The 14,812-nt window shown below is 40.9% G+C and overlaps 1 long non-coding RNA gene across 1 annotated transcript; it reads right to left on the reverse strand.

The window, feature by feature from the left end:
- Nucleotides 1-4,626: 4,626 nt before the first annotated feature.
- Nucleotides 4,627-8,398, reverse strand: LOC121083783. The gene is made up of 4 exons (XR_005826480.1): nt 8,161-8,398; nt 6,291-6,476; nt 5,806-5,925; nt 4,627-4,708 (listed from the first exon to the last, which is right to left on the reverse strand). It is a non-coding gene; the product is annotated as an uncharacterized LOC121083783 (long non-coding RNA).
- Nucleotides 8,399-14,812: the final 6,414 nt, after the last annotated feature.

Below are 14,812 nucleotides of genomic sequence, written 5' to 3' on the forward strand. Positions count from 1 at the left end.
TTAAATGGGAAGATCTTTGCTCCTCTTTCCCACCCCTACCCTTATCCCGCAGACTGACATCGGCTGGATGCGGAGCCTGTAATGCACGAGGCACAAAGTGTCCTCAGATCTTCCCTGTCCTACAAGTACAAGTAGGTACGGCTACTTCAGGGTCCTTCGGAGCTTCTGAAATGATGATCTGCTCTTTCTAGAGCCATTGAGTGGATGTTCCTATTTGACCATGTTCCTACAGCTGACAGACGTTGTTGGAAGCCAGGAGTGCAGGCTTATTGTGCTGCCCTGATTTAATCCAGATAACATTTCTACTTGCTTATGAGTTGGAATTACTTAAGGTTTTGTTTTCAGAGAGGGTGGTTTGTGGATTGGTGTGGGGGTTTTTTTCTTTTTCTTCTTTTAAATATGGATTTGGTCATCAAAAAACACACAGCCTCGCTGAATTAAATTATTTCTGATTTAGGAAGAAGTGAACATGTACAAGGCAAGACAGACATCTGGAAAATACAGGAAATGCAATTCAAGTGCTCCGAGTAGATGGTTCAAGTTACTTTTCCCAGGTAATTACTCTCCTGCTCCCCTTCTACTCACAGACGTTTGCTAACTGCAACTTCCAACCTCAAGCACTTTATACACTTAGAATAGAAACATAAGTCTTTTCAGTCTGTAAATACACATGCATACTTTCAATTTGCTATTTATGCTAAGAAAGCATCTCTGGTTTCTGTACAAAGAAAGCAAAGGAAAGCGGCTTTTACTTGGTTTGCCTGAAAACAAATTTATGTCTTCTGTTCGTCATATGTGTTTCTTGTCCTCTGGTTACACAGAGCTCAATTCTAACAATTTTTCTGCTAAGAGTAACTTTTCAATCTGCCAACTTTCCACACTATTCTGTTGCCTTTGGTCCTCTACATCCTTAAGAAATGTAGCTAATCCATTACAAATTTCAGTTTGGATAGCTATGCTACCGCAAAACCGTTTGTACTCGTACATACCTTTGGCAATTTCCAGTGTAAGTTGCAATTTTTCAGTAAATGCAAGTCCATTTTTGTACCAGTGGAAATGTCTGCATTCAGATTTTTGCATCAGCCTCTGTATTTTCTGAAATACTGTAGATTGGTGGTACCTCATCACCCTACATGGCTCCCAAATCCCAAGCCACGCATCAGGAAGAATGCTGTTTGCCTTAAGCTAGAGCTAAATCTTTCTGTTCGCTGTTACAAATGTCAACTAATTAGAAAGTAGTCCCAGAAATAAATCCGTATTTGAAAATAATTCAGCAGTTTGTGTATGGCAGAGGCAAAACCTCATACCACAGAGCATCGCTCTGCACCATGACTGCACCCTGAGCCCCAAATACAGAGCTCGTTTGTGTGAGTCTCAATCTAGCCCCCTGCAAAGGATGCTAGTCCTTGTCTAGGATGCCTTTACTGCCTTGCTGCATCCACAGTTTTTAAGATATGGTGATAATCCAGCTGTGAGTTCTTGCATCTACTGGTTTATCTTGCCCTACGCCCTGGGGCCACCACGCACCAAGAGCAAACTTGGCCCTCCACCTCATCTCTGCTTCCCCCACAAACGCTCCCCTAAACCCTCTCCTACAGCCTTCCCCTCCCAAAGAGTGGGGATTCTCTCCCCTTTGCAGCAGCCGCAGGGCAGCACCCTCCGCTCTCTGCCTCTTCCCCATCTGTCTCTTTGCCGCTGGCAGGCAGCCAGCTCAGAAATCAGCCTGGCGTTTGGCGTTTCCCTCCGGGACCGAGCTGCGTTCCCGTACTTCTGGAGGAGGAAGGATGAGGTTGCAGGAAATCAAGAAGGGATTTTCTTCTCAGTGCCCCAGATAAACAGCACGCAGAGACTACCAGTCTCAGTGTCTTGCCTTTGCAGAGGCAGCCAGCTGTAAGGCCAACATATCTCAATCAGCCTTAGCAGCGCCTTCCCCGAGTGCCAGCCGTGCTCGTGAGGCTCACAAGCCAAGGAAAAGGGCAGGATGAAGAACTCATCACAGCCTCAAATCCTTATGCGTTCTGAAGTCCCAGTTTCTCATTTTTTTGTTGGCCTCCTGGTTTCTAAATTTGAACTCTGTTCAATCACAACAAACAACGTGATCTTAAATTATTCAGTAGCAAAATGCCTCTGTTGAGAAGAATGAAGCCACTTGAAAATGAGAACATACCTGCAATTCCTTTCACATCATGCCTTGGAACAATCATCTCTGTCAGTGAGAGCTGTATTTCACAGGCTTTTAACACTGCTGCCTCTTTTTTTGTGGCTTCCTAAAGTTGTCATTAGTGTGTTAAAATTCAAAACGTGAACCGATGGTAAATACAGCCATGCAGGATTCTTAGGATGCCATGGGTATGGGTTTTCTCTAAGCAATATTTTTTTTAGGAGCTCACAGAATCCCAGCAGTTTAACATCTGCTGATCCTGCAGCTCCACAAAGGAAGAATCAGCCCTATGCCAACAAAAACATCACTGCTGAATCAACTACCTGGCTTAATCCACTCCATCAAGAAATAGCAAAGCTGTGCACCTAAAACTATTTTGGATTTTCCTACTGAGAACAAAAAGTTCATTAATACATTTTAGGTATATATATGTATAAGCAAATGCGTACACATACACCCCCCAAATATTCATGGGCATGTCAGATTTTAACTTGCAACATCCTAAGTTTTGGAAAACTTGAGAACAGTGTGATGTCATTTATTTTAGCATTTAAAAAATGCCAGAACACACCTAGTCTTCATTCCTAACATTTTGTAAATACCTTTGCAGGTCCAGCTTGGACCTGTGTGTTGAAAGCTTGGTCTTGAAATTTTTGAAAATCCTGCCCTTAATTCTTGCCTACACTGACCCATGATTGTGTATAAAAGAAAACATGCTCAAAAAACCAAAATTATTTACATCCTTGAGAATTTTGAGAAATAAATGCAGAAGGCCCATAGCAAAAAAGAAGTTTGATATCCAATTTTGACATTGAAATTTTATTACCGTTCTCAAAATCAATTTTTATTGAATGTCCGTAAAAATATCTGTGTTAAAAACTGACTGTGCTAGCCAGGACATTGCTGAATGAGGTGCTGCATTCCTGTGGACTCGATTTCATCCAATTCATGGTCACACGAGGCCAGCGCTTCAAGCCCCACTCACTGCCCAGGAAGCGGAGCTCAGCACACGGTCCTTGATAAAATGCCCATGCAGATTCCTTAATGCTTTTACACACATTTTTTTTCCAGAAATTACTTTCAGCAGTCACTAACAAGTGATAATGAGTCGTGTAAATGTGGCTAAGTAGCCTTAGCTTATTATATGGTTTTAAGACTGATTTGTGTTTGAATTTATTTTTTTTAAAACCTTTTTAATGAAGGTAACATGTCAGGTCAATTTTATCTGGTTTTAAACTTTGGTCTCTGTATGTTTGTACCTTTTATTTTTTTTCTTTTTCTTTCATTAACATCTGGAAATGAGCCGCGAGAGGCTGTTTTCCCCACATTTAGCAGCAAAATTTTCTTTCTCGGCCAAATATTCCCCAGCCACCACTGATGGCACTTCAGATGCTGTTGCTCAGCCCACGAACCTCCACACAAGGACTAACTAACACCATCCCGGGAGAGCTGCAGGCATCACGCGGCAGCTCCCTGTCCCCGCTGTGACTTGCAATCAGCCGTATCCCCGTCCGGTTAGGTATACCTGCCTGTAAACAACACATTCGCCCCGGACATTTCCCATACCAGCCTTTCATTAGCTGCCACAGCCTGCCTTTAATTTCATCTGCTTGAGGCACCAGTAGTGTCCATTTAAAATGTCACTTTCCATTCACTGGCATGCCGCCAAGGATAACTCCTGCTTTCTACCTACGGTGCAGATAATATTAAAGGTGCACTCTCTCATGACTCTTATGAAAGCAATCACTGTCGGAACCCCCGGTATTTCAGAGCTGCCAACAAACCATAATGGAAGGCACACTGTGAGGGGGAATACATAAAAACAAAAGGGCAGCCAGTGCCAGCAATTAAAACACTCCAGGCTGGGCATGGCTGGCAAGCCAAAATAAAGGCTGGCTGCCACCGTGGTGTGACCAGACCTGAGAATTGCTATCGAGCATCCCATAGCACTGCTTGTTCTCAGGCAGGGAGGTTTCTGCTGCTGCGTATCTTCCCAATGCTACCGCTGTTTTTCCATCTCTCGCTTTAAGAACAGGAGCAAATTGCCCCTTCCGTGGCAGACCTACTGATCTAATTGCCATTTTATAAGACAGCCGAGTGACAGACACTGGCGCAACATTAAGACGTCCTGAATATATTCCTTCCCATAGGCAGCTAGGGAAGAACAACAGAAAGAAAAAGTGCCAACGAGATCATTTAATTTGCATCTCTGCTTATTGACATTTCCATAGCAACTTCATTAGGAAAGCCATTCCATTTTAATGCTCCCGCTTGTGTTTTGTTTAGGACTGCTCAAAGGCCTGCTACCAATTCTGGCTTCGTCCTCTTTCCAGTGGTGATAATTTTCAGGAAGGTTTTTTGGTACGAATCAAAGTCACTCAGAAACAGGATGACAAAGCCTAAGGATCTACCTTTTTCACTGCTAAAAGAATGAGGAATGTATTTGGTTTACCTTGAGGGAGTATTATTTAGACCATGATTCATGAAGGCATTTAAGTACATGCCTCACTCCATCCACGGCAGTGCTTTAACTTCCTTGACTTTCACCTGAATAGGAATCAACACAAGCCAAATTACGTTCTTGAATCAGGGCCTTAAAACATCTGTCAGTCATCACTTACTCTACGGGTCTGTGAGGTACTAATGCACCAAGGCCAATACAATAAATAAATGAAACCAGTAATGTACAAACTGTTACGGGCAACTAAAGTAATTCAAAACATATGGGTTTCTTCAGGATCACAAACTAACTCTTAGGTTTTGCACAGCATATATACATAAGATCTTTCCTCTCTCCCATTATTCAAGTCTCTTGTTAATCATCCCACCTAAGCAAATGAAAATGTAGTATAAAATCCATCGGCATTTTTAAGCCTCTTGCATTAAAGTCAGCATTTGATGTCAGAAAGGAAACCTAAATCAGCTTCTCTGGAAAGTCTATTCTTCATCTCTACAAAATACAAAATTTCATTTCGTCATTGTTCTGAAGAGCTTAAAAGGTGTAATGGCCTCATTGAAAACTTCCCATAAAGAAGAAATGGTAGAGATGGCCCTGCAGGGAAGCAAACACCAATGCAACCAGTGCAATTGCTCTCTTTGAACTTCTCCTACCACCTAAGAGGAGAAGATCCAAATTCTTTCCCCAAATGATTTAGCTGGGAACAGACTCAAATTAACAGATGGCAAAAGCCAATTTCATTGCACAATAAAACAGATAAAAGCAAAAGTCCACTATCCAAAGAAGGATAAGGAGAAAACACAGGTTAAAGTCTTGAAATGTCTCTTCTAACTGCGTACTGCATGCAGCCTAGTGACATAAATGCGTATGTATTTTTACATGAATATAAACCAACAAACACCTGTTTTTATAGCAAAGTTCTATGGTATGCTGTCTCTCTGCTACATTTAAATATAAGTTCTCAAACAAGCTAAAAAGAGAAATTTAAGACATTTGGTGATCTACCATAGCATGAGGAGATAGGAGCTTGTATTCTTAGAACCATTGTTTTTGAGATATGCTAGCAAATGGAACAGCGTATTCAAGTAACTGCTATAAATGTGCAGTTCTGTGCCTAGCCATTTTGCTCCAGAACCTGCGCTTCCTGAAGTGCAGCGGTTGAGCAAGACTTAATCTAAAGACAAACCTGTGAATTGAAGACTTTTGAAGAGCTGCAGTGAGCTTCCTCCTGAATCAGAGACTGGGCCAAATCGAGGAATCCAGTTCCAAAGCCAAACAATCTGTTCCTCCGCACTAAATAAAATCTCTGTAATTACACACAAAGGTTTCAGTCTGCTTTCAAGTGGCTACCATTCCTAAGGCAAGTCTGTGGAAAAGGAGAGTGACTTCTCCCTCTCTTAAGAGATGTACAGCAAATTTTACTTTATACTGAATTTTTTAATGTAGCATTGATGTGAGACACAAGAGCACTGCCGAGCGCTCCCCAAGAGCGCACGCTTCCACCTGGAGATTTCTTGGAGGACAGCTTAACAACTGACACATAGAATGCCCAGAAAATATATTCCAACAGTGTTTCCCATCTCTTTCGCTTTCTCTGAAATGTTATGGTTAAAAGATTGTTTCAATATTTCTACTTTGATTTATTTACGCTTTCCCATCCCTTATAAGTACCTTGTTATGATTCATCCTGGCTTCACAACATTTCATCAGTTATATCAACTCACGGCACAGCTGTACTTCAAGCAGGGATTTACATAGAGGGCACCGATTTTCACAGTACCAGAATGCAGGATGTGTCTGATATGCACATTCCACTGAGGCTGCAAGGTCACCTGGCGCAGGTGGGGTTCTTCTCCACTAAAGAAAAAAGTAATTAGAAGAAAGAAATAAAAAAAAAAGAAAAAAAGGAAAAAAGAAAGAAAAAAAGGAAGAAAAAAGGAAGAAAAAAGGAAGAAAAGGAAAAAAGGAAAGAAGGAAAGAGGAAAGAGCAGAAAGGAAAAAGGAAGAAAAAAGAATAAAAAATAATTAAAAAAAAAAGAAAAAAGAAAGAATAAAAAAGAAAAGAAAAAAGAAAATAAAAAAGAGAAAATAAAAAAAAAAAAAAAGAGAGAAAATTAAAAGAGAAAATAGAACGGTTCCAGCTGCCCTGGGACGAGGCCACTTTTTTTCTTCATTGTGACAGAGTCTGACATTTATGTGATGCAAGTATAAACTGTGTGACATTATACTATGACACAGTATAGCACACAGCAAGAATTTATGTCCCCTTCTGACATAATCTATGTGCTCGACTTTAAGCTAGGAAAAATATATACTGATAAACCTTGTTAGAATGTGATGCCTCTAGAGAAGGTATTTTTATGCCTTTTATCACCTTTATCACTACCTAATTATGACAGTTGCTGTTCAAAGGGCAACTTATACTCAGAAAAATCATTGCAGCAGTATCTCAGATACCGTGGTTTGGTAATTATGAATGAATGAGTGCTGGTTCTTCTGTAGAAACCATTATCCTAGAAGAACATGGGAGAAAAAAACCCAGATGAACAACCCAACAAAAATTGAAAACAAGGAATTTTGGCTCAAAGGATGTGTAGGTATAACGTCTCCCAGGGGAAGGTTGTAAATTGAGTTAAGAATGGAACTAGAACAGAGTAAAAACTGGGCTAATCATGAATTTACCTGTAGGTTTCCTGTGACCTTAAGTATAACCTTAATTTCCCCATATATTATGTGGAGGAAAGAGGCTTTTTTTTTCCTTCCTCACACCTGAAGCTCATACACAAAAAAATAAAAATGCATTTAGAGCAGATATTTTATATGTATATATATATAAAGCTTTATATATGTGTGTGTATATATATATATATAAAGCTCTTATGAAATTAAAATTTCCTTTCTACATTTTACAGTTTTAATAAAGCTATATAAATGGTAACAAAAAGTCAAAGAAAAGAATTATTACAGAATTATCAAAATAGAAATCGTCAAGTTTACTTGTTTTAGCCATTCTCCTGAAAAAAAATAAATTGTTGATCTTAGCTAATTTTTCTACAAAATGTTTGGCTTTCCACAAGATTTCATTTTCTAGTAGAAGGCACTTCAAAGAAAAATTTCCAAGCACTGCTAATGACAATTTATAGGGTTTGACAAACAATGTTTGTCTTGCACTTCAGGTTTCTGTGTCATCAAGAACTACCGTGACACAGATGAGCAATAAAATAAACAGAGTTCCTTCAGAATTGATCCTGGTTTTATATAGATTTATAGATTGTTAGTAATTTTTCAACAAATCCATCTTTCACAGAGAAGTTTAAAACGAAACGACTTCTAAGCGGTGCCAGCTGCTTTGAAAAATACAGTTTGTGATCCCGTAATTTCAAAGGTTATGAAAATATGGATTCTGGAAGTGGGAGAGCAGGCAGAGAGGCTCTGCTCCCTCTTGTACCGGGGGTTACTACAAAAGTGGGTACCCTGGGGTGGGCACCACTGGTGCTGGACCCTGCCAACATCCAGGCAGGGAGACCACATGGATACTCACACAGAAATGGGAAAGACAAGACGGACAGACAACCAGCTGTGCCAGCGCCGGGTCAAAATCCCTGGGTGACAACCTGCAGGGCCACGGTGGTACCTTCCCGTGAGCCACGGCATGATGCGGCAGGTGGGTGCCCTGCGGATGAAGGCGTCAGCAAACAGGGTTTAGAGAAGAGAATGGGTAATGGACTGGTTAGACCCAGGTAGCTTGGTCTATTTAGAAATTACTAAGGAGTGATTACCACAGGCTACATATACATACATAAAGATCCAAAATTTGGTTGTAGAGGGAATTTACACTCTGCAACACAAAAAAAAAAAAAAAAAAAAAAAAAAAGGTGAGAAAAATTATTAATGGTGCCTAATACAAGAAAAAAGTATAGGAAAGGAAAATTAAGGTGCAACCAACTCTTTCCATGGTGAGGACAATTAGCAATGGGAACAATTTGTCAGCAACTGTAAGCGGATTTTTTTCTTTGCTAGAAATTTTACCACTGGGATCAGATATTTTTTAAAATTTGAAAATATTCTAATTCAAACAAGATTCATTTCACTTCAGTTGTAAGCTTTGATGTGTGAAATGACCAAACAAAAATACATAATGGCTCCTTCTTAATTAGTGGATTTATTATTTTGAATGTTGAAGCTGAAGTCAGGTCTTCACTGGCTGGAGAACCAAGACCCTTGTCCATATGGTTTCCCCAAGAGCACATTGTACCAAAGATAGAAATCCAAAACCAATAATGTTGGGTAAAAGAACTGATTATTTATTTTTATTAAACACACATCTATTTTTCTGGCTCCTGCTCATATGTTCCTCATAATCAGGACTGGAAAGCAGTGGGGTCCACAGCAGAGTGATAGGGTGATCCTTGATGTCATCCTGAGTGACAAGAATTTCTGTTATCCAGGCTGGACCTTCTGATCTGACCGTAGCTCTGTGTAAACCTCAGGGCTTCCTCCACACAGACAAAATCAGAAAAACAAAATAAACCCCAGATCCACCTCTATTTTTTTTCTAGTGAACGATGTCTGTTTAAAGCAGAGATTACTTTTTTTTCCCCCCAGAAAAAAATAAATACTCTGCTTGGAATTTATTTACTTTTAGGTCAGACTGGCACAGAGATTACTCCTTCAAAATGAAATTTCCATTTGAAGCACTGCAAAAATTTAAGGGTCCTTTACCTTAACCTTGTGCCTACCTTGAAGTGATGAAATGTGTTTGTAAAGATACATTCTTAATAAAAAGCCAAGTTAAGCAGCAGAGAGGCACCGAAGTTACCCAAACACCCTCTTTTTTGATGCCTGCGCCTCTCAGACTCATCAGGCCGTTTTCTTCTGTATTTTCTGGCACACTGAGGCAGAAACTATATCTCCTTTCTTCCATTTGGAGAACGAAATCCGCGGAGTTTCTGTGTTAATGGAAACCTTGTCCTCATTCCCCCCACACTTCAATGAGAAGCCCTTTGACACTCGATACAGCCCGGTGTGAACCGTGCCGGGGCAGGCGCGCCACCGATGCCCCGCGTCAGCTCCTTCATCCAGCGGCGCGGCTCCGGCAGGAACCCGATTCTCTTTGTCCGTGGGTGCCACAGAGAGCTGATGTCATGAAATGGCTATGAGGCAGAATAACACCATCAGAACTGTTTATTTAATTAGTAACAAGGGTAAAATCCCCCTAAAGCAGCTCGATCAAGGGTCAGTCTGAGGGGTCTGCATCGGAGTATGGGTAGCCTTCAGTGGCTGAGGCTTAATAATAATCTCTAGACTTCAATTTCCTACTAATAAAGGGTAATATAATGTAGGGTAAGCCCTCTTATTTGTTCAGATCTTTTTAACCACGGAGGAGCTAATATGCAACAACTGAACAAACAATGGCCACACAGGTTTCATTTTTAGAAGCACAGATGACCTCTGATGAAAGAAATGATCAGTCAAGCTCCGAGGCAAGGATGGAAAGTTAGCTAGCAAATGCGCATTTTTTGTTCTCTGTGAAGCAAAAGAAAAGAAAGCTACTCTTAAATAACCATGTATGATATCAAGTAAAAGTGCCTGAAAATGCCTGTGGAATTGTTTTATTACAAAAATATTCTGACTTTCAGTGATTTTCTATCAGTAGGTTTTGATGAACCTTGCAAGCTTATTTTACTAAATGGAGTCTGCTTTCTCTGCAGTTATTAGCACTGTGTACGTGATGGAGTTGCTGAAGCCTTAACATTGTCTAGTTCTAGTAGCACCTAGGCTCACTTGTTGTTTTCTCCTACACACCCATACCCAAATATCTGCCAAAGCTCAATCTTCTGCAAGAAAGCCCTGCCTATGCAAAGGTGCAGCTGAAACACAAAAGATCTTCCTCACTACAAAAGAACACTACTTTGCCTTTTTTTTTTCTTTTTTTTTTTCAATATTAAAGTCTGGATAATGCAGTAGCCTCCAGATGTCAGGACCAATTTCAGCACCAACACGAGACAGCAGAGACATGAACAACATACCCACTTGCTGTAAGGGGAAATTCAATCTCTTTAATCCAGGATTTTCAAGAATGTGTTCCAGAAATTTTTCTTCTTAAAGCTGCTGGGGGTTTGTTTTCGGTATGCCCACGGGCTTCTGAGTTTGCCTTGCGGCTCTTTGCTTGCTCACCGTCCTCCAGATGCCACCCACCCCATCCCTCCTTCTAATTTGCCATCTTCTAATTGGCCTGGGTGGCTACTCTGACAGAAGCTCCCTCAGGAACGATCCTGGCTTCCCATGTCAGAATTTTAATCCACCAAGTCTTTTTCCCCGGGCTGGATAATCAATGCTGAGAGTCAGATTTATGTCCTCTAAATATATTAGTTATGAAATAAAACCTAGAGAGGGTGCCATGTTATCAGGAAAGATATGTGATAAAAACAATGCTTTTATGTTTTGCTTCTCAGACTAGAATAAATTTGAAGACTAAGCTGATGAAATGAACCACTGAAAATACTTGTAAATATATCATATCCCATAGTATTTTACCCTACAACAGATTCCCGTTACCTCTGTATTGAAAGAGTGAGAAGCAAATTAAAGAATATGGTCTCCGGTGAATAGGAAATGTAAATCCTATTAATGCTTATAGGAATTACACCTACACATTGAAAGGGCAGTATAGAAGACCTTTAAATTGATTACCTGACAAATGACTGTAAAACGAGCATAACTTTTTTTTAAAGCACTATGTGACTCTATTTCAGACTCTAAGGTTCATGGATTTTACAGTTATGGAAGCAGTTTGTAAAGCTTGTAAAACAATACGCACAATATACAGCAATAGGAAACAGCAGAACAATTTAGCATTTACCAAATTAATAATAATGCTAACTAAAAGCTATAGCTAATTCCACATCAATAAAATAGGTGGCAATATGGTTGCAATTATCAGGCAGGGACACTATATAGGATAGCGAAGGAAGTTCAGGTGTCATAAAGTTATTTACAAGCTGCTACTTAAAAGGCCAAAGAAAATAACTAGCAGCAAGGCTATACAGCATCTCTGGGAACCTGCACGGGGCCACTGTGGAAGGTCCGATGCTGGTGTAAACTACGCTTGGATCTTTCTTTCTGTGCAAAGAGCTAAAAATATTGGGGAGGGGGGCATGAAAGGAGGAAGTAGTATCGGAATTCTTCCTTAACAGAAACATAATCTGCAGGAATGTGATGAAATTCGGCGCCTTTGACAACCCCATACTTCATTTTACCCACAAACATCCTCTAATGGTACAGAATTCTCAACATTTTATTCTCATTCCCCTCTCGCAGCAGCAAAAGAAAGATTACTTAGGATATTGCTGGCAGCAAATGCCTTGCCAATCCCCTCCTGAAATGTTTGTTAAATAGTGATTCCAATGAACTCCGAGACAGCGAGATAAACTCTCGCTATTTCAGATAAGATTATTGACAAGGTGCTGGAGGGTACGTACCCTCTTCAATCCTTAATAGCGCAGACTGCCACCACAATTTGCTTTCTGCTCATGTATTTCATAGAAGGTTTTGGTATTAGCTTCACCCCTTCTCCCACCCCAGCTGTCCTGTCTCTCATCTTCTGTTCCTACATGCCTACGGTCTCCATTCTGACTCTGGTCTCCACATAGACATTATCAACACTTTTCCCTCTCGTCTTCCAACTGATGTAACTGCTGGTCAGTCACTGATCTGCTGCCGGATTCCCACCCTCCAGCTTTCCCATTTGTCATCACAGCCAGATCCTGTAGCCAGCAATGATGGAAAAAAACCGTACCATCACCTCCCATCCTTCCATAGCTCCTCATTCTGCTTCATTCGTCACTGTTACCAGCATGGCACAGATACTGACTTGCTATGTTGGAAGAGGTTGCATTGTGAATTAGTAATGAACTAGCTAAAGTAATTAGCTAAGAACTGATTACGTCCTATGTCCTCAAATGCTATAATCAACTTCAAAAACAGGCACAGTCAAACAACATCAAATCATAGTATTACTTGGGGGGCGGTGGCAGGGAGAGAAAGAAAGAAAAATGCAACCAAAAAACCCCAGGCAGTCTTTTTTCAGTCTTGGTTTTTCCTTAATAAAATAACATACAAAGTCATTCCTTGACAAAAAGCAAATCCTATGATCACATATAAAATGGGGGAATTAAGTACTTACTTGCAGCACAGTAGAAGATGTTTCTTATATATAACACTTCTACCTGAAAACGTCACGAGAGTGTTGAGTTGTGGAGGTCAAATTGATGGCCAGGTTAAAGGTCCCACTTAATTTGGTCTGCAAATCTCTGCTTTTCAAATTGTTGACTTTCTGTCATGCAAAATGAAATAAACATGAAGCCTTTATCCTCTATGGCTTGCACAATGAGATCATTAGATAATTAAAACAACAAAAGACACACAGAAGTATTGTCTATAGATATAAATCAATTACTCTAAAAGCAATTACTTTGGATCCAAATTAGCCAGTGTTATATGGGAAATATATAATATTTAATTTGCTCTATGGCTCTGGCATAAATCCAGACCACCGTGGCAGCAAACAAAAGTCACCACTTCTCAGTCAAGGTAGAGCAACACCACAATCACTCTGTATTGGCGACCCCAGCTCTTACAGCAAAAATGTAATTAGTGCTGCAACAAGTTATGGCATGGAAAGAAAACGCAGCTACTTTGAACGACACCATGAGGCAGAATGAGGACTAGCCCGGGGAAACCATCTTCCCATTTCTTCTAGATTGCACATGAATTCTGTCACCAGATATGTAAAATGAATTAATCCTTTAGTAAAAAAATGCGTAAAGTAGAAAAAAATATAGCTGGATACTGAAAAAAAGGATAATGCTGCAGCATAAGTGCATTTAAAGGTATCCAGTTACTCCAGAACAGTGAGTAACTGGACGTTACTGGCGCAGGAAACTGGCTAGCACCTATCCCTATCTTTTTTAATTTTTAATACAGCAGATCCTAAGCTAGGACCAAACACCTTCCTCCTGAGATATTTTCAAAGGGTTATGAGGAACATATTTGCACCAGCCTTGAACGTTTGGAATTGCACTGACACTGCACAGTTGTGTCTCTGGCAATGTTCACACATGATGACTGCTTGCTTTTGGCCCCAAAAGGCAGCCAACGTTTGAGCCTGGATGGACTCCTTCCCTTGAGGAAAAGGAACAAGAGAGATGTTCAAGTAAACCTATCCATGAAACCTCAGTTATTGGATGTATTGGTCACATGTGCCCACACATTACATTCTCCCTTCAGGAGGCAAAAGGTGGATTGTGCCTTTCCTTGAGGAGCAGCTGAGCATGGAGAGGGAAGAAGTAATGCCATGGTGGAGGGCATGGCAAGACCCCTCTGAAAGGAGGTTCTGGAGCTGGCAGCACCGTTGGGAGGAGTCAAGCCGAACCCCTAAGAACCACTGAGGGCCCTGCCGAGATCACTGTAACTGGATGGGCTGAAAATTGGTATCATGAAGCCTCCCGGGAAAGATGAAGTAAGCACGGGAAGGTTTGTTTAACATCTGTCCTTTTTCTTTCCGATTTTCATCCTGCTTGGTTTTACTTAGCCACCTTGAATTACCCCCATGACAAAAACTCACAGGTTCTTGCCTTTTTGAACTAAGAGAGAGGACGCCTGGGCAGGTCAGCTTTGGGGTGCTGACCAAGCCACATCCCCATGTAGACTGTCCCGCACATACCAGGCTCTATCTGGCCACAAACAGGCAACCAGAGGAAATTCCTCTGAACTGGAAATCACAAGTGTTTCTTCTATTATGAAAAGTTCCATCTACTTGCTGATGGCAAACTTCACTGCGATGCTTCTTGCTTTCTTTTTTCCCCCAATCTGTTTGCTGCCTTGCCTCTGCCATTCTGTGATCTGCTGCCCCAACCCCTACCCCCTTGGTCCTGCCCTAGGCATGTGAAAACCTCTGGAGCAGCACGGATTAGTGCTGCTTGGGGCTCAATATATGGTCGACTGCTTGGGGCAGTGGTTCATGTTGCTAAGGAGGACCCTTACAGAAGGTGAGCTGTGGAATTAGCAAAGAAAAGATTTGCATTCCCAGCTGTTTCCAAACAAAACATCTTAGTCAACTGCTGGATTAAAAAAATGTTGTTTGTTTGTTTGTTTGTTTTCTCTTGGCCACTCACCCAGGTTTGGAAAGGGCT

This window comes from Falco naumanni, chromosome 2 (genome assembly GCF_017639655.2).
Source record: "Falco naumanni isolate bFalNau1 chromosome 2, bFalNau1.pat, whole genome shotgun sequence".
In the NCBI taxonomy this organism is placed as follows: Eukaryota; Metazoa; Chordata; class Aves; order Falconiformes; family Falconidae; genus Falco; species Falco naumanni.